General features: G+C 38.7%; 1 pseudogene; it reads right to left on the reverse strand.

The window, feature by feature from the left end:
* The window catches only part of LOC137777416 (elongation factor 1-alpha 1-like), a 64806-nt pseudogene that overhangs the window by 43751 nt on the left and 848 nt on the right, over window positions 1–20207 (reverse strand).

Genomic DNA, 20207 nt, shown 5'->3' on the forward strand with positions numbered 1-20207 from the left:
ATAAAATATTTCAACAGATAATAGCTGAAAACATTCCTAACGTGGGAAAGGAAACAGTCACCCAAATCCAGGACAGACAGAGAGTCCCAAGCAGGACAAACCCAAGGAGGAATACACCGAGACACACAGTAATCAAACTGACAAAAATTAACGTTAAGAAAAAAGATTAAAAGCAACAAGGGAGAAGAAACAAATAACATACAAGAGAATCCACATAAGACTATCAGCTGATTTTTTCAGCAAAATGTGCAGGCCAGAAGGGAGTGGTACAATATACTTAAAGTGATGAAAGGGAAAAACCTACATCCAAGAATACTCTACCCAGCAAGGTGCTCATGCAGATTTGATGGCAAAATAAAGCTTCACAGAGAAGCAAAAGCTAAAAGAATTCAGCACCACCAAACCAGCTGTACAACAAATGCTAAAGCAACTTCACTAGGCAGAAAAGAAAAGGCCCAAACTAGAGACAAGAACATTGAAAAATGGGAATGCTCATCGTTAAAGTCAAACATAAAGTAAAGGTAGGAAATTATCTACAAATAAATATGACATATAAACCAGTGCTCTGATAGGAGGAGAGTGAAAATGCAGGATATTTTAAATGCAATCGAAATTAAGAGATCAGCAAGTTAATACAGTAATGTGTATATATAGACTGCTATATCAAAACCTCATGGTAACTGCAAACAGAAAATCTATAATAGATATACACACACAAAAGGAAAAAGAATCCAAACACAAAACTAAAGAAAGTCAAATCACAAGAGAAGAGAACAAAAGAGGAAAGAAATAAGACCTACAAAAACAGATTGAAAACAGTTAACAAAATGGCATTAAGAACATACATATTGATAATTACCTTTAATGTAAACAGGTTAAAGGCTCCAACCAGAAGACATAGACTGGCTTACTGGATACAAAAATAAGACCCGTATATATGCTGTCTACAAGAGACCCACTTCAGATCTAGAGACACATACAGACTGAAAGTGAGGTGATGGATAAAGCTATCCTAAGCAATGGAAATCAAAAGAAACCTGGAGTAGCAATACTCATATCAGACAAAATAGACTTCAAAATAAAGACTGTTACAAGAGACAAAGAAGGGCACTACATAATGATTAAGGGCTCAGTCCAAGAAGACGATATAACAATTGTAAACATAGAGGCACCCAACATAGGAACACCTCAATATATAAGGTAAATGTTAACAGCCATAAAAGATAAATTGACAGTAACACAAGAATAGTTGGGGACTTTAACATCTTCCTTACATGAGTGGAGAGATCATCCAGACAGAAAATCAATAAGGAAACACAGGCCTTAAATGACACGTTAGTCTAGAAGCAATCATTGATATTTATATAGCATTCCTTCAAAAGCAGCAGAATACACATTCTTCTCAAGTGCACATGGAACATTCTCCAGGATAGATCACATGATGGGCCACAAAGCAAGCCTTGGTAAATTCAAGAAAATTTAAAGTATATCAAGCATCTTTTCTGACCACACCACTATGAGATTAGATATCAACCACAAGAAAAAACTGCAAAAATCACAAACACGTGGAGGCTAAACAATATGCTACTAAACAACCAATGGATCACTGAAGAAATCAAAGAGGAAATCAAAAAAATACCCAGAGACTAATGAAAATGAAAACAGAATGATCTAACTCTACGGGATGCAGGAAAAGCAGTTCTAAGAGGTAAGTTTAGAGCAATACAAGCTTACCTCAGGAAACAAGAAAAATCTCAAACAACCTGTCTTTACACCTAAAGCAAGTAGAGAAAGAAGGACAAACAAAACCTGAAGTTAGCAGAAGAAAAGAAATCATAAAGCTCAGAGCAGAAATTTCAAATTAAATAGAGATGAAGAAAACACAAAAGATCAATGAAACTAAACTCTGGTTCTTTAAAAAGATAAGCAAAATTGATAAACCTATAACCAGGCTCATCAAGAAAGAAAGGGAGAGACCCAAAACAATAAAATCAGAAATGAAAACGGAGAAGCTACAATGGACACCACAGAAATACAAAGGATCACAGTAGACTACTCCAAGCAATTACATGTCAATAAAATGGAGAGCCTAGAAGAAATGTACAAATTCTTAGAAAGGTACAATCTCCCACTACTGAACCAGGATGAAATAGAAAATACAAATAGGCCAATAACGAGTACTGAAATTGAATCTGCTGAAACCAATGTCAAACAAAAGTCCAGGATCAGATGGCTTTACAGGTGAACTCAACCAAACTTTTTGTGAAAAGATAACACCTATCCTTCTGAAACTATTCCAAAGAGTTGCAGAGGAAGAACACTTCCAAACTCGTCCTATGAGGCCACCATCACTGGGATACCAAAACCACACAAAACTACCACAAGAAAAGAAATTACAAGCCAATATCCCTGATGAACATAGATGCAAAAAATTCTTAACAAAATCCTAGCAAACTGAATTCAACAATATATTAAGAGAATCATACACCATGATCAAATGGGATTTATCCCAAGAGTTTATGGATTTTTCAATATCCACACAATCAGTGTGATACATCACATCAACAAAGTAAAGAATAAAACCCATATGATCATCCCAATAGATGAAGAAAAAGCTTTTGGTAAAATTCAACATCCATTTATGATAAAACCTCTCTAGAAAGTCAGGCATAGATGGGACCTAACTCAGCATAATAAAGGCCATATATGACAAACCCACAGCAAATATCATACTCAATGGTGAAAAGCTGAAGGCATTTCCTCTAATACCAGGAACAAGACAAGGATGTCAATTCTCGCCACTTTTATTCAACACAGTTTTGGAAGTCCTAGTCACAGCAATCAGAGAAGAAAAATAAATAAGTTATCCAAATTGGAAAAGTAAAACTGTTACTGTTGGCAAATGACATGAAAGTATACACAGAAAATCCTAAAGATGTTACCAGAAGACTACTACAACTCAATGAATTTGGTAAAGTTGCGGGATACAAAATTAATACACAGAAATCTGCTGCATTTCTATACATTACCAATGAAAGATCGGGAACAGAAATTAAGGAAACAATGCCATTTACCACACATCAAAAAGAATAAAATACATAGTAATAAACCTACGTAAGGAGACATAAGGCCTGTACTCCAAAAACAATAAGACCCTGATGACAGAAATCAAAGATGACACAAACAGTTGGAAAGATATACCATGTTTGTGATTCAGAAACACCAGTATTTTCAAAATGACTATACTCCCGAAGGCAAACTACAGATTCCATACAATCCATATCAAATGACCAATGATGTTTTTCACAGAGGTAGAACAGAAAATTTATAAATTTGTATGGAAACACAAAAGACCCTGAGAAAGAAAGCAATTTTAAGAAAGAAAAACAGAGCTGGAAGAATCAGGCTCCCTGACTTCAGAATATGCTACAAAGCTACAGACATCAAAACAGTATGGCACTGGCACAAAAACAGACAAAAATCAATGACATAGGATAGAAATACCAGAAATATATCCGTGCAACAATGGTCGATTATTTTACAACAATGTAGGCATGGATATACAATGGAGAAAATAGTCTCTTCAAAAGTGGTGCTGGGAAAACTGGACCGCTACATGTGAAAGAATGAAATGAGAACTTTCTCTAACACCATATGCAAAAGTAAACTCAAAATGGAGTAAAGACTTCAATGTAAGACCAGTTACTATAAAACACTTAGAGGGAAACATAGGCAGAACATTCTTTGACATAAATTGCAGCCATACCTTTTTGGATTTGTGTCAGAGTAATGGAAATAAAAAAGTAAACAAATGGGAACTAATTAAACTTGAAGATTTTGCACACAAAGGAAACCATAAATAAAACCAAAAGACAACCTACAGAATGGGGAAAATATTTGTAACTGATGCAACTGACAAGAGATTAATTTCCAAATTATACACACAGTTCAAACAACTCAATGTCAAATAAACAAAAAACTGAATCAAAAAATGGGCAGAAGATTTAAATAGACATTTCTCCAAAGAAGACATGCAGATGTCCAAAAGGCACAGGAAAGGGTATTCAACATCGGTAACTATTAGAGAATGCAAATCATAATGACAGTGAGGTGTCACCTCACACTGGCCAGAATGGCCAGCATCAAAATTCTAAAAATAATAAATGCTGGAGAAGGTGTAGAGAAAAAGGAGTCCTCCTACATTGTTGGTGGGAATGTAAACTGATACACCCCTATGGAGAACGGTATGGAGGTTCCTTAAAAAACTAGAATTACCATATGATCCTGCAATCCCAATCCTGGATATATATCCAGAAAATACAAAAACTCTAACTTGAAAAGATACATGCACTCCAATGTTCATAGCAGCACTACTTACAATATCCAAGACATGGAAGCAACCTAAATGTCCATCGACAGATGAATGGATAAAGAAAATGTGGTAGTGGAATACAACTCAGACATAAAAAAAGAATGAAATAACGCCATTTGCAGCAACATGGATGGACCTAGACATTATCAAAGTAAGTGAAGTAAGTCAGACAGAGAAAGACACATAACATATGATATCACTTATATGTGGAATCTAAAAAAAGTATACAAAAGAACCTATATACAAAGCAGAAATATGCACGCAGACATAGAAAACAAACTTATGGTTACCAAAGGGGAAAGTGGGGAGGGGTAAATTAGGAGTTTGGGATTGACATAAATACATTACTATATATAAAATAGATAACCAACAAGGACCTCATGTAGAGCACAAGTATCTATACTTAATATTTTGTAATAACCTATAAGGGAAAACAATTTGAAAAATAATAGATGTATATATGTGTATAACTGAATCATTCTGTTTTACACCTGAAAATAACACAACATTGTAAATGAACTATATGTCAATAAAAAAATAAAAAATAACAGATTTAATCTGAAGATTCCTTACAGAAATTTCTAGCACAATCAGATTAAAAGAGTCTACATGATCAGGCAAACAGACTCACTTTGCAAACAAAACAAAACAAAACACCTAATTTTTATTTGGCTATATTTGGTAGAAATAAGGATAATTTTAGAGAGAAAAAGGATATGTTTCAGAGAAAGTTAAATTCTCGTTTTGTTAACTGAGATATATTTACTAAGACTCACTTCCCAGATAGTTCCTTGCTGTTAGGTTATATTGTTGCCAAGTTTAATTGAATTAGTAAAAGGACACCAAGTTTGTTTCTGAAGCTTATCTCAGTAATCTACCTTTGGATAGAGAGCAGATGCCCCATGACCTACAACCAGAAGACTGGGCATCATTTAAAGGCCTATCTCCAACCTAGATGGAAAGACCTTTATCAGATACTCTTAACTGGCTCATGCACAGCAAAAGTGATGGGAATTGACTTTTGGATTAATATTTCCACTTAGAAAGGGCCTCTGAACTGCACTGGCCTATAGAGAGGACGGTTGACCTCAAAATCACCTTAAAAACAATGCTCAGAGGAGAAATGACCAGACCAGGATAAGAAGACATCTGAAGTGGACAACTGATCCAAGATGTGAGACCACGCCTGTATACCAATTACTTTGATAATTGCTCACACTTTTGCTTATTAAAAAACAAAGGTATTTCACAATCTATGCACAGTTAAATTTATCCCAATTGTTAGGGTTATCTTCAATTACCTATACCCAGTGCTTGTGGGTTACTTTGGGGATTTCTCCACTCCATGGCTCTTATTGGTTGGCCCTTAGGAAATTTATTCTACAAGAAAGAAATTATAATATCTGTTCAGGAGACTACTGACCATTACTAGGTGAGATTCCCTTACCTGGCTAATTAATAATACCTGCTCTGACCCTGGCCATAAATGTGAATTTTCTTCTAAAGTTACTCAAGCTTAGTCAGAGCAACAAGCAAATTATCAGCCAAAGAATATAACCTCCGGAGAATGCATCAGAGTAGAAGCAGGAAGAACAGTACCTTATGCAAAAAAGAATGATCAGCAGAAATTATACTCCAGGAGCTGTACCTCAGGAACTGCATCTGAGGAACCTCAATCACACCTGGACCTGAATTAGATATCAAGATTCTGGACATCAAGCTGATGCCATAATCAGATGAGACTTTTGGAGGTCTTAGGAGAGGCTTGAGGGAGGAACCAAGATGGCAGAGTAGAAGGACGTGCTCTCACTCCCTCTTGTAAGAACACCAGAATCACAACTAGCTGCTGGACAATCATTGACAGGAAGACACTGGAACTCACCAAAAAAGATACCCCACATCCAAAGACAAAGGAGAAGCCACAATGAGATGGTAGGAGGGGCGCAATCACAATAAAATCAAATCCCATAACCGCGGGGTGGGTGACTCACAGACTGGAGAACACTTATACCACAGAAGTCCACCCACTGGAGTGAAGGTTCTGAGCCCCAACTCAGGCTTCCCAACCTGGTGGTCCGGCAACGGGAAGAGGAATTCCTAGAGAATCAGACTTTGAAGCCTAGTGAGAATTGATTGCAGGACTCCGACAGGACTGGGGGAAACAGAGACTCCACTCTTGGAGGGCACACACAAACTAGTGTGCACATCAGGACACAGGGGAAAGAGCAGTGACCAAGGGGAGACTGAACCAGACCTACCTGCTAGTGTTGGAGGGTCTCGTGCAGAGGCGGGGGGTGGCTGTGGCTGTCCGTGGGGACAAGGACACTGGCAGCAGAAGTTCTGGGAAGTACTCCCTGGTGTGAGCCCTCCCACAGTCTGTCATTACCCCCACCAAAGAGCCCAGGTAGGCTCCAGTGTTGGGTTGCCTCAGGCCAAACAACCAACAGGGAGGGAACCCAGCCCCACCCATCAACAGGCAAGCAGATTAAAGTTTTACTGAGCTCTGCCTACCAGAGCAACAGTCAGCTCTACCCACCACCAGTCCCTCCCATCAGGAAACTTACACAAGCGTCTTTGATAGCCTCATCCACTAGAGGGCAGACAGCAGAAGCAAGAAGCACTACAATCCTGCAGCCTGTGGAACAAAAACCACATTCACAGAAAGATAGACAAGACGAAAAGGCAGAGGGCTATGTACCAGATGAAGGAACAAGATAAAACCCCAGAAACACAACTAAATGAAGTAGAGATAGGCAACCTTCCAGAAAAAGAATTCAGAATAATGATAGTGAAGATGATCCAGGACCTCGGAAAAAGAATGGAGGCAAAGATCGAAGAGATGCAAGAAAGGTTTAACAGAGACCTAGAAGAATTAAAGAACAAACAAACAGAGATGAACAATACAGTAACTGAAGTGAAAACTACACTAGAAGGAATCAATAGCAGAATAACTGAGGCAGAAGAACGGTTAATTGACCTGGAAGACAGAATGGTGGAATTCACTGCTGTGGAACAGAATAAAGAAAAAAGAATGAAAAGAAATGAACGCCACCTATGAGACCTCTGGGCCAATATTAAACACAACAACATTCGCATTATAGGGGGTCCCAGAAGGAAAAAAGAGAGAGAAGGGACCAGAGAAAATATTTGAAGAGATTAGTCGAAAACTTCCCTAACATGGGAAAGGAAATAGCCACCCAAGTCCAGGAAGCGCAGCAACCCCTTACAGGATAAACCCAAGGAGAAACACACTGAGACACACAGTGATCAAAATGGCAAAAATTAAACACAAAGAAAAATCATTGAATGAAGCAAGGGAAAAACGTAAAACAACATTCAAGGGAACTCCCATAAGGTTAACAGCTGATTTCTCAGCAGAAACTCTGCAAGTCAGAAGGGAGTGGCAGGAAATACTTAAAGTGATGAAAGGGAAGAACCTACCACCAAGAGTACTCTACCCAGCAAGGATCTCATTCAGATTCGACGGAGAAATCAAAAGCTTTACAGACAAGCAAAAGCTAAGAGAATTCAGCACCACCAAACCAGCTCTACAACAAATGCTAAAGGAACTTCTCTAAATGGGAAACACAAGAGAAGAAAAGGACCTACAAAAACAAACCCAAAACAATTAAGAAAATGGTCATAGGAACATACATATCGATAATTACCTTAAAGGTGAATGGATTAAATGCTCCAACCAAAAGACACAGGCTTGCTGAATGGATACAAAAACAAGACCCATATATATGCGGTCTACAAGAGACCCACTTCAGACCTAGGGACACATACAGACTGAAAGTGAGGGGATGGAAAAAGATATTCCATGCAAATGGAAATCAAAAGAAAGCTGGTGTAGCTTACTCATATCAGATAAAATAGACTTTAAAATAAAGAATGTAACAAGAGACAAGGAAGGACACTACATAATGATCAAGGGATCAGTCCAAGAAGAAGATATAACAATTTAAAATATATATGCACCCAACATAGGAGCACCTCAGTACATAAGGCAACTGCTAACAGCTATAAAAGAGGAAATCGACAGTAACACAATAATAGTGGGGGACATTAACACCTCACTTACACCAATGGGCAGATCATCCAAAATGAAAATAAATAAGGAAACAGAAGCTTTAAATGACACAATAGACCAGATAGATTTACTTGATATTTATAGGACATTCCATCAAAAACCAGCAGATTACACGTTCTTCTCAAGTGCGCACGGAACATTCTCCAGGATAGATCACATCTTGGGTCACAAGTCAAGCCTCAGTAAATTTAAGAAAATTGAAATCATATCAGGCATCTTTTCTGACCACAATGCTATGAAATTAGAAATGAATTACAGGGGAAAAAAAACGTAAAAGACACAAACACATGGAGGCTAAACAATACGTTACTAAATAACCAAGAGATCACTGAAGAAATCAAAGAGGAAATCAAAAAATACCTAGAGATAAATGACAATGAAAACACCATGATCCAAAACCTATGGGACGCAGCAAAAACAGTTCTAAGAGGGAAGATTATAGCTATACAAGCCTACCTCAAGAAACAAGAAAAATCTCAAGTAAACAATCTAACCTTACACCTAAAGGAACTAGAAAAAGAACAAACAAAACCCAACGTTACCAGAAGGAAAGAAATCATAAAGATCAGAGAAGAAATAAATGAAATGGAAACAAAGAAAACAATAGCAAAGATCAATAAAACTAAAAGCTGTTTCTTTGAGAAGATAAACAAAATTGATAAACCATTAGCCAGACTCATCAAGAAAAAGAGGGAGAGGACTCAAATCAATAAAATTAGAAATGAAAAAGGAGAAGTTACAACAGGCACTGAAGAAATACAAAGCATCCTAAGAGACTACTACAAGCATCTCTATGCCAATAAAATGGACAATCTGGAAGAAATGGACAAATTCTTAGAAAGGTATAACCTTCCAAGACTGAACCAGGAAGAAACAGAAAATATGAACAGACCAGTCACAAGTAATAAAATTGAAACTGTGATTAAAAATCGTCCAACAAACAAAACTCCAGGACCAGATGGCTTCACAGGTGAATTCTCCCTAACATTTAGAGAAGAGCTAACACCTATCCTTCTCAACCTCTTCCAAAAAATTGCAGAGGAAGGAACACTCCCAAACTCATTCTATGAGGCCACCATCACTCTGATCCCAAAATCAGATAAAGATACTACACAAAAAGAAAATTACAGACCAATATCACTGATGAATATAGATGCAAAAATCCTCAACAAAATACTAGCAAACAGAATCCAACAACACATTAAAAGGGTCATACACCATGATTAAGTGGGATTTATCCCACAGATGCAAGGATTCTTCAATACACGCAAATCAATCAATGTGATACACCATATTAACAAACTGGAGAATAAAAACCATATGATCATCTCAATAGATGCAGAAAAAGCTTTTGAGAAAATTCAACACCCATTTATGATAAAAACTCTCCAGAAAGTGGGCGTAGAGGGAACCTACTTCAACATAATAAAGGCCATATATAACAAACCCACAGCAAACATCATTCTCAATGGTGAAAAACTGAAAGCATTTCCTCCAAGATCAGGAACGAGACAAGGATGTCCACTCTCACCACTATTATTCAACATAGTTTTGGAAGTCCTAGCCATGGCAATCAGAGAAGAAAAAGAAAGAAAAGGAATACAAATTGGAAAAGAAGAAGTAAAACTGTCACTGTTTGCAGATTACATAATACTATATATAGAGAATCCTAAAAATGCCACCAGAAAACTACTAGAGCTAATCAATGAATTTGGTAAAGTTGCAAGATACAAAATTAATGCACAGAAATCTCTTGCATTCCTATACACTAATGATGAAATATCTGAAAGAGAAATTAAGGAAACACTCCCATTTACCATTGTAACAAAAAGAATAAAATACCTAGGAATAAACCTACCTAGGGAGACAAAAGACCTGTATGCAGAAAACTGTAAGACACTGATGAAAGAAATTAAAGATGATACCAACAGATGGAGAGATATACCATGTTCTTGGATTGGAAGAATATTGTGAAAATGACTATACTACCCAGAGCAATCTACAGATTCAATGCAATCCCTACCAAATTACCAATGGCATTTTTTACAGAACTAGAACAAACCATTTTAAAATTTGTATGGAGACACAAAAGACCCCGAATAGCCAAAGCAGTCTTGAGGGAAAAGAGCAGAGCTGGAGGAATCAGACTCCCTGACTTCAGACTATACTACAAAGCTACAGTAATTAAGACAACTGGCACAAAAATAGAAAAATAGAAAATTGATCTCAATGGAACAAGATAGAAAGTCCAGAGATAAACCCACGCACCTATGGTCAACTAATCTATGACAAAGGAGGCAAAGATATACAATGGAGAAAAGACAGTCTCTTAAATAAGTGGTGCTTGGAAAACTTGACAGCTATATGTAAAAGAATGAAATTAGAACACTCCCTAACACCATACATAAAAATAAACTCAAAATGGATTAGAGACCTAAATGTAAGACCGGAGACTATCAAACTCTTAGAGGAAAACATAGGAAGAACACTCTTTGACATAAATCACAGCAAGATCTTTTTTGATCCACCTCCTAGAGTATTGGAAATAAAAACAGAAATAAACAAATGGGACCTAATGAAACTTCAAAGCTTTTGCACAGCAAAGGAAACCATAAACAAGACGAAAAGACAACCCTCAGAATGGGAGAAAATATTTGCAAATGAAGAAACTGACAAAGGATTCATCTCCAAAATATATAAACAGCTCATGCAGCTCAATATTAAAGAAACAAACAACCCAATCCAAAAATGGGCAGAAGACCTAAATACATATTTCTCCAAAGAAGACATATAGATGGCCAAGAAGCACATGAAGAACTACTCAACATCACTAATTATTAGAGAAATGCAAATCAAAACTACAATGAGGTATCACCTCACACCAGTTAGAATGGGCATCATCCGAAAATCTACAAACAACAAATGCTGGAGAGGGTGTGGAGAAAAGGCAACCCTCTTGCACTGTTTGTGGGAATGTCAATTGATACAGCCACTATGGAGAACAGTATGGAGGTTCCTTAAAAAACTAAAAATTGTATTACCATATGATCCAGCAATCCCACTACTGGGCATATACCCAGAGAAAACCATAATTCAAAAAGACACATGCACCCCAATGTTCATTGCAGCACTATTTACAATAGCCAGGTCATGGAAGCAACCTCAATGCCCATCGACAGACGAATGGCCAAAGAAGATGTGGTACATATATACAATGGAATATTACTCAGCCATAGAAAGGAACGAAATTGAGTCATTTGTTGAGACGTGGATGGATCTAGAGACTGTCATACAGAGTGAAGTAAGTCAGAAAGAGAAAAACAAATATCGAATATTAATGCATGTATGTGGAACCTAGAAAAATGGTACAGATGAACCGGTTTGCAGGGCAGAAGTTGAGACACAGATGTAGAGAACAAACGTATGGACACCAAGGGGGGAATACCGCAGGGAGGTGGGGATGGTGGTGTGCTGAATTGGGCGACTGGGATTGACATGTATACAGTGATGTGTATAAAACTGATGACTAATAAGAACCTGCAGTATAAACAAACAAACAAACAAAAAACAGCTTGAATTTTATATGTGCTTTTGCATTTGATCTGGTGTATTTCCACACATCATGTATCCTCTGGAAAACCCCGCTGTACACTTATGAGATGAGTAAAAAAGGAAAATATCATCTTAGTATTACCACAAAAATACTTTTGATCTCAGGCACCTCCTGAAAGTGCCTCACTATCTCCATGGGGTTCTGGACCATTCTTCCCAAACTGTTTATGTGTAGGATAAGAGAAGCATAGGAGTTATCACCACTGGATAAAGCAAAATTTTCCATGTGTTTAACCAGTACTGGCTGTTTAACCTGTTATTTAAGCAGTAGAACAGCCAGACTCCAGAATTGAGGTGGGTGGGATAGCCAAAACCTCCAAGCATTGAACTGGGAGTCAGTTCCACTTCATGTGCTTTTTAAAAGTAGTTGTGTTCAGTGTTTTTGTGTGCTATTGTTAACCAGTGGGAGAAGAAAGTTGAGCCGTATCCCTGGGGAAGAACCAAAGAATCTGAGAGATAAAAATGACCTTCAAAAATAATCTAGTCATAACATTTTAGACTTTTCAGAATTGAAAAGTACCTGAGAGGTCATCTAATCCAATGCTTAAGCTTTATAATAATTATAAGTAATACTTGTGATGTACAGCCGAAGTGCTTTACATACAGTCAGCCTCTCTCTTTCTCGTGTTACTTTGATCTTTACTGTTTCTTTTTAATGTTTTTATAGTAGACAATGTCAAATAGGTACCCCATCACCCACCTAGTACTACCCCTATTCACTCCAGCCTCCTCCCTGGATTATTGGATGCAAATTCTAGACATTTTATAATATCATCTACAAACATATACATATACATCTCTAAAAGATAAGGGCTTTGAAAAAATAATAATTCCATTCTTACACTTAAAAATTTAGCAATAATGCTTTAACAGCATCAAAACCCAGTGAGTGTTTGCGTTTCCCCAATTGTGTCATACATACATATATTTTGTTTCTAGAGTGTTTGAATTGGGATGCAAATAAATTAGTACAGTACAGTAGGTTGATTTATCTTTTAAGACTGTCCATCTCTTTCTCTCTTTTTTCTTTCGTAATTTTTTCTTGTAAAAACTGGGTCATTTGTCTTGTAGAGTTTCCTTGAGTCTGAATTTTGCTGATCACATCTCTGTGGTGCCTTTTAGCATGTTCCTTTCCCTTCTGCATTTCCTTTAAATTGGTACTTAAATTTAGAAGTTTGCTCAGACTTCTTCAAGAGTGGTAAGTACTTCTATCAAGAGGTACTGACTCTTTTTTTGTGATGTCAGTAGCTATTAATGATCTTTGCTTAGATCCATTAAATCATTAAGAGCTGCAAAATAGTGATATTCTAATCTGTTATTCTTTATTTATTAGATGGAATACTTCCATAAAGAGAAACTCTCCCTTATCTACTATGTGATTACCCAGTGGTATAGTTCATATAAGAAAGTCAGGATGAATGCTTGATTCTTTCTTCTGATTCATCAATTTTCAGAATAATGAGTTGGTTCACTAGCATTCACCAGTGGTGACCTGTTAGGGTTTTTTGTTTTGCTTTGGTTTTGGTATCATTATGAATGCCTAGATTTAAACATCTTTTAACATGCTTCAATCCATTGCTGTTATCATTGTACGTTATTCCTTACTGAGTAATTTTACATGTTTGCTCTAATAGACTAAGCTTGAAGATGAGGACATGTCTTAGTCATCTTTGTGTCCCTGGTGCCTAGCACATGGCTTTCAATAACTGTTTGTTAAATGAAAAAAAAAAAAAAAAAAAAAAGAATATAACCTCCCACAATTATGGGATGGATTTATGTGATTAACACCAGGCTATGGTCATTTAAGTTTATAGGCTCCCTTATGTTGGGAACAATTAAACCACACTAAGGATAACCAGCCTAGTAACACTAGGAAATTGGGCTGGGTGCCCTATGGACAATGCTAATATATAATTTCCCTTAAAGATAAGCATTGGTATAGATCAGACTAAGTCAGATGACCTGGGGATATACTGAGCTGCACCTGATGGAAGTTCTTAAATTGTTACTTATGAACTTACCGGATATATTATTTGTAGATTTTTAAAATTTGTTTTACAAAATTGTTGTTTCTTCTATTACCAAATGTGTGGCTGAGACCTCGATAAAAATAATGATGACTCGGTGACTTGAAACAGCTGATCAGATATATAGTTCCATGCAAGATCAGTGATTGTAATAGTGTAGCTCTAGATATGAGAAGAAGCAACAAGGGGGAACTTCTTCCTGGGCCATAACAGACTAGTAAGACAGGTGGTCCAGAGACTTTTGGCTACTGTTAATAAGGCCTAGTCCAGTAATAGCACATTGAGTGGCCTATTAACAAAATCCTCACCTGACCTAAGAATGAACATTCCTAGCACCATGGGATGAAATGGTCATGAAATGCCTTCCAAACCACGGTCGAATTTATGACCATGAGGGGGCCCTGCCGACCAAAACTTGGCACTTGCCATCTGCCTCTGCAAGGATTAAGTCACAAGCCACTGCCGTTGCTGACCTTCAACACACACTGAAAGGAGCTCAGGGTGGAGATCAGCAATGAGGCACTCCATGTTCTGAGAAAAACTAGCAGAACAGGCCTTCAGATAGTGAGATATTTTCAGGAGAAGCTTTCAGGAGCCCAAATTCTTGCATCTCCTCATATCTAGAAAAGCACTAAAATCATTAATGGTGACACCTGCTTTGTCCATTAAGGAGAGAAATGTATTTTACAGTCAAAATGGAGTAGCTGTGGTTCAGACAACCAAGGTAAAACTGGGTGGCCATTGTGGATGTCATTCCATATACAATTCTGTATTGCCAAGAACTTGAATTCCCTGAGTTGTGTCAGACTCAGACACCACCGGCCATTCTGAAAAGAGTGTCTGCTGGTGAAACTGAACAGGACCCTGTGGGTTCCTCGGTCAAGTTTGTGATTAATCTCTCTATCCAAAACATTACTCTTTTTTGTTATTGTTGTTCTGCATCTGTCCCTACTCGGGATTAAGGAGTATCAAGAAAAGGGGGGATGGAACCAAGCAGAACCCTGCAGGCCACCCTCCCCCCCGCCCCCAGTACAAAAGCCCCTCCATGTCGCATGCTTCTTGTTTATAGAAAAGCTGAGTCTCAAAAGAGCAGGCTGAAGCCACTAATGATTAGGAAAATTGGGTCACAGACTCAGTGTCTGATACATATGCCCGAGGTGTTTTACAGATACTGTAACTGCCATCAGAGGAAAAAGCCAACTGCCTGATGACCAGACTGCAGCCATGACACAAGCTGCTCCATCTTGAGCAATACTGAGCCTATTGTTAGCACAGTTCCAAGAACTGGCCTTAAGAGAATGGGATTAACACTATTGCTCGTAATCTATATATTTGTGGGCGTCTGAATAATTGCAGCTTGTTCTGCCCATATATGTAAGTGGGCAACTACAACTGTCAGCCAAGAGATGCTACAAACCCACATCGACATCTTCCAGTCCAAGAATACGGCGCCCTCTGTCAGCAGGAAGAAGTTAAAGATGGACCTTCACCCATAATCTCATAGAAATGGAATAATGTTCTAACAAAGGGGATTTGCAAGCAGCTTTTGGCAGGAAAGCTCTCTCTGCAGGAGGCACCCTATTGCCTTGTTACTAACCTTAAACCAGGTGCCCCCATGCTCTACTAGTCTCCAGCCCTAGCACATCTTTCAAATATTTGATCACACAATATCTTGCCTAATCTATTGGTTCTTTCTGTAAATCAACGTAGAAGAGTAAGTAATTAACAGATGACCAGATATCTTCCCTAGCTCTCCCTTCACTAATCTCATGAACAAACTGTGTGAAAAAGAAAGTATCGAAAGAAAAATCACCAGATGTCGGCAAGACTGTACACAGCCCTACACACACCTGTGCTTTTCGTACACCTCAGGGGGATAGAGCTGTGACTCTTTTGCAAAGGTTTTCACGAGCACCATCTGTAGGCTGAAAGCATGTTCTGCTGGGACTCCAATGTCAAGCTGTTCTGGTGAAAACACTTTAAGGTGAGGTCTATCAAAAATTAATCAGGGACTTCCCTGGCAGTCCAGTGGTTAAGACCTCACCCTCCAAGGCAAGGGGTGCAGGTTCAATCCCTGGTTGGGGAGCTAAGATCCCCCATGCCTCGTGGCCAAAAAACCAAAACATTAAACAGAAGCAATATTGTGAAAAATTCAATAAAGTCTTTAAAAATGGCCCACATTAAAAAAAAAAAAAAAAAGTGAATCAGCTCATTCCCCACTGTCATTTTTTCCCAGGGCTCCTTTGGGGAATTAGGCACCTCATGTCCAAGGTAGCCCCTGGACTCCCTGTTCATTCATCAGAGTGTTAGTCTCTTTCTCCCATTCGAGAAGCTCTCATCTTTTGTTGTTTTTGCAATTATGTTTTAGCCTAGGGCAACCTGAATTCCAATGTTATTTCTCTTGACAGTAAGTGCATTGTTTCTTCCCCAGTAGTGGCTTACCTCTCTTCGGGTTACTTGCCTTCCGGGAATCCAAGGTCACTGCCAAAAAAGTGAAGTTTTTGTTTTGTATATTTTTCTTCTGTGTCTGTTCTCTGTTGAGCACTTAAAAGGAACCTTTACCAATTGAGAAAGTGCATTAGGTTCATTCCAAATGCACTAAATTTTGCAACTTTTCTCCCAGTATCTGAGGCACTTTGCACCCCTTCCTCAGAAAAGGTCAAATTTACCATTCTAATATTTTCAGGGGCCTCAAGATCTGCATTAGTATAATGTCTGTAGGCCTGATAAAGATTTTCCAAAAATTCGAAGAGGTCTCCGTTTTTTTAATTTCTTGAATTTTGTTCAAATTCTTTTGCTTTGGTTTCCTTTTTCAGAAACCTGCCACCATGCACTTCTGGGAGTACTCTAATAAGGGCATTCGTCCTTTATTAGGGTCCCAATTCGGTTTACCTGTGGGTGCTGCTAAGTGGGCTTCAGGTGTAGAAGATCCTCCCTATAAGGAGGGTTTCGATCTTTCCAATTAAACAGGTCTGAGAAACCCAGCCAGCTGGTCATTTGCATTTAGGCCCCCTGTGAGATGACAGCATAAAGTACACTATCCTGCCCTGGGAGTGACTCCTGGCTCAAATTGGGTGCCCTGTTGAGTCTTAGAAGCCGATACCAGACCAAATCCCTGCGCTCCAGGAACTAACACAGGATTTTCTAATTGATCCTTCTAAGGATGGACAGCCGTGAGCCCCAGTGTCAGGAACTGGAGCTGGAGAGACACGGAAGGTGGTGGAGGGGTGGGTATAGTGGAATGATGGCTACAGTGGCAGGGACGGCTACCTCAGCTGGAGGAGTTACGGTCTGAAGCAATATATCCTCACCCTCAGTACCTCCCTTTTCTTATTTTCCCTGATGTAACAGCAGAAATGCTTGTACGTAAAGAATTTCATCATTCTTCCCCGCTTCTTCACAGAATAGCCACCATAGAACCATAAATAGCAATTGATCATCTCTAACCATTAACAGGATGCCTTTCTGCCTGGGCATCAGGCAACCTGGCTGATTTCTGGACTGGGGCTTTTGGTGATTTTAGGAACCAAGTGGAACCTTTCTCTTCTCCCTGGGAATGTCCTACAGCCACGTCTTTTTTACTTCTATTCCTTTTCTCTATTCGACATCTGTAGAAGTTTTAAATATCACAAAATTTTTTTAGCAATAAACGTGGAAACAGTGCAGACAAAATGAAAAGTTAGAACACACCCTCACACCATACACAAGAATAAACTCAAAATGGCTTAAGGATTGAAATGAGACATGACACCATAAAACTCCTAGAAGAGAACATAGGTAAACACGGTCAGACATAAATTGTACCAATGTTTTCTTAGGTCAGACTCCCAAGGCAATAGAAATAAAAGGAAAAATAAACAAATGGGAACTAATTAAACTGGTAAACTTTTGCACAGCCAAGGAAACCATAAACATAATGGAAAGAACTTAAGGAATGGGAAAAAACATTTGCAAATGATGTAACCGAGCAGAGATTAATTTCCAAAATACACACACAGCACATACAACTCAATATCAAAAGAAAAACCCAATCATATAATGGGCAGATGACCTAAAAGACCTTTCTTTAAAGAATACATACATACAGATGGCCAATAGGCACAGGAAAAGATGCTCAACATCACTAATTTTTAGAGAGATACAAATCAAAACTGCAATATGTACCACCTCAATCTGGTCAGAATGGCCATCATTAAAACATCTACAAATAACAAATGCTGGAGAGGTTGTAGACAAAAGGGAACCCTCCTACACTGTTGGTGGGAATGTAAATTGGTGGAGCCACTATGGAGGACAGTATGGCGGTTCCTCAAAAAATTAAAAGTAGAGTTGCCATATGATCCAGCAATCCCACTCCTGGGCATATTATCCGGACAAAACTCTAATTCAGACAGATACATGCACCCCAATGTTCACAGCAGCAGTATTCACAATAGCCAAGACATGGACACCATGTAAATGTCCATCAACAAATGAATGGATAAAGAAGATGTGGTACATATATATAATGGAATATTACTCAGCCATAAAAATGAATGCCATTTGCAGCAACACGGATAGAAGTAGAGATTATCATATTAAGGAAAGTAAGTCAGATAGAGAAAGGCAAATAACGTGTGATATCACTTATTTGTGGAATCCAAAATATGACTTAAATGAGCCTATCTATGAAACAGGAGAACTCAAAGATGTAGAGAACAAACGTGTGGTTGCCAAGGGATAGGGAGGTGGGGGAGGGATGGATTGGGAATTTAGGAGTAGCAGGTGGAAACTATTATATATGGGATGGATAAACAACAAGGTCCTACTGTAGAGCACAGGGGACTAAATTCAATATCCTGTAATAAGCCATAATGGAATGGATTATGAAAAAGAACATATATATATATACACACACATATATATATAACTGAAACACTTTGCTGTACAGTAGAAATTAACACAACATTGTAAATCTACTATACTTCAATAAAATACATTTTAAAACAACCAAAGAAGCAAATGAACTGGTTCACAAATTGGGTAAAAGCCCAGCAACTCTTTCCTCTCTGCAACAGGGTGCCCCACTCAAATACAAAACAAACTGGCTTATTCCGCAGAATAAAAGCCCCAAACGGAGAGGTTTCTGGCTGGACACACCAGAGCAACTTACCCTACTGCGTGGAGGCCTTCGGCTCCCAAATGTTGATTCCTTGCTCCAATTGCCAAGCGCTGGGGCGGCCAGAATGTTGAAGGGAAGATCCTCGGACAAGCGGTCCCGGCAGCGGCCAGGGCCTTACCCCCAAATTCCCAGGCTGCGATCAGCTGGCCATGAGCAGCAAGGCCCCTAGTGGGTTTCAGCAAAATCTGTTGCCAAGTCCAAACTTTACTACTCACCACGTGACAGGCCAATAAATTGAAAGTCGAGCTGTTGGGGCAAGAACTAGCGACTTTATTCGGAAAGCCAGCAGACCAAGAAGAGAGCAGACGCAGACGCAGACGCAGACGCAGACGCAGACGCAGACGCAGACGCAGACGCCCCCGCCCCAAAGAACCACCTTGCCTGAGTTAGAATTCACGCTTCTTTTATACTCAAAGGGCGGGAGTAAAGTCAAACACTTCCTGGGTCAGGTGAGCTGCAGAGGGGAGGTGTTAACTTCTCCTGTCCTGCAGGCATTCACAGGTGGGCCTGGTCAGGATGTCTCCCGAGAGCTAAACAGAGGTATTTTTAGCTTCATGATCATTACCTGGGAGGCAGGGTTCCCAGAGATGGACCATGATGTATAATTAACGCTTACAGGCAACACCCATTTAGTGATTAACTTGTAGTTGAATACAAAGGTTTTTCCCTATGACAGAAAGTCTACGTCCAATATCTGAGATAGAATCTCAATATATTTTCTCAGTTTTACCTCTTGATCAGTACAAGTAAAAGAGTAAATTCGTTTAATCCAGAGTGAATCTTTTTCAAATTCTGGGGATTGGGGAGTGGAGGGAGAGGAGGGCAGATAGTCTTGGTGACAGCTTCTAAAAATGATAATAGCTTCTATTTAATCCAATTTTAGCAAGTCGGGATCTGGCTTGGTGTTTACGATACAGTAGGTTTCACAAACATTCACTGAAG

This window comes from Eschrichtius robustus, chromosome 15, assembly GCF_028021215.1.
Source record: "Eschrichtius robustus isolate mEscRob2 chromosome 15, mEscRob2.pri, whole genome shotgun sequence".
NCBI lineage: Eukaryota > Metazoa > Chordata > Mammalia > Artiodactyla > Eschrichtiidae > Eschrichtius > Eschrichtius robustus.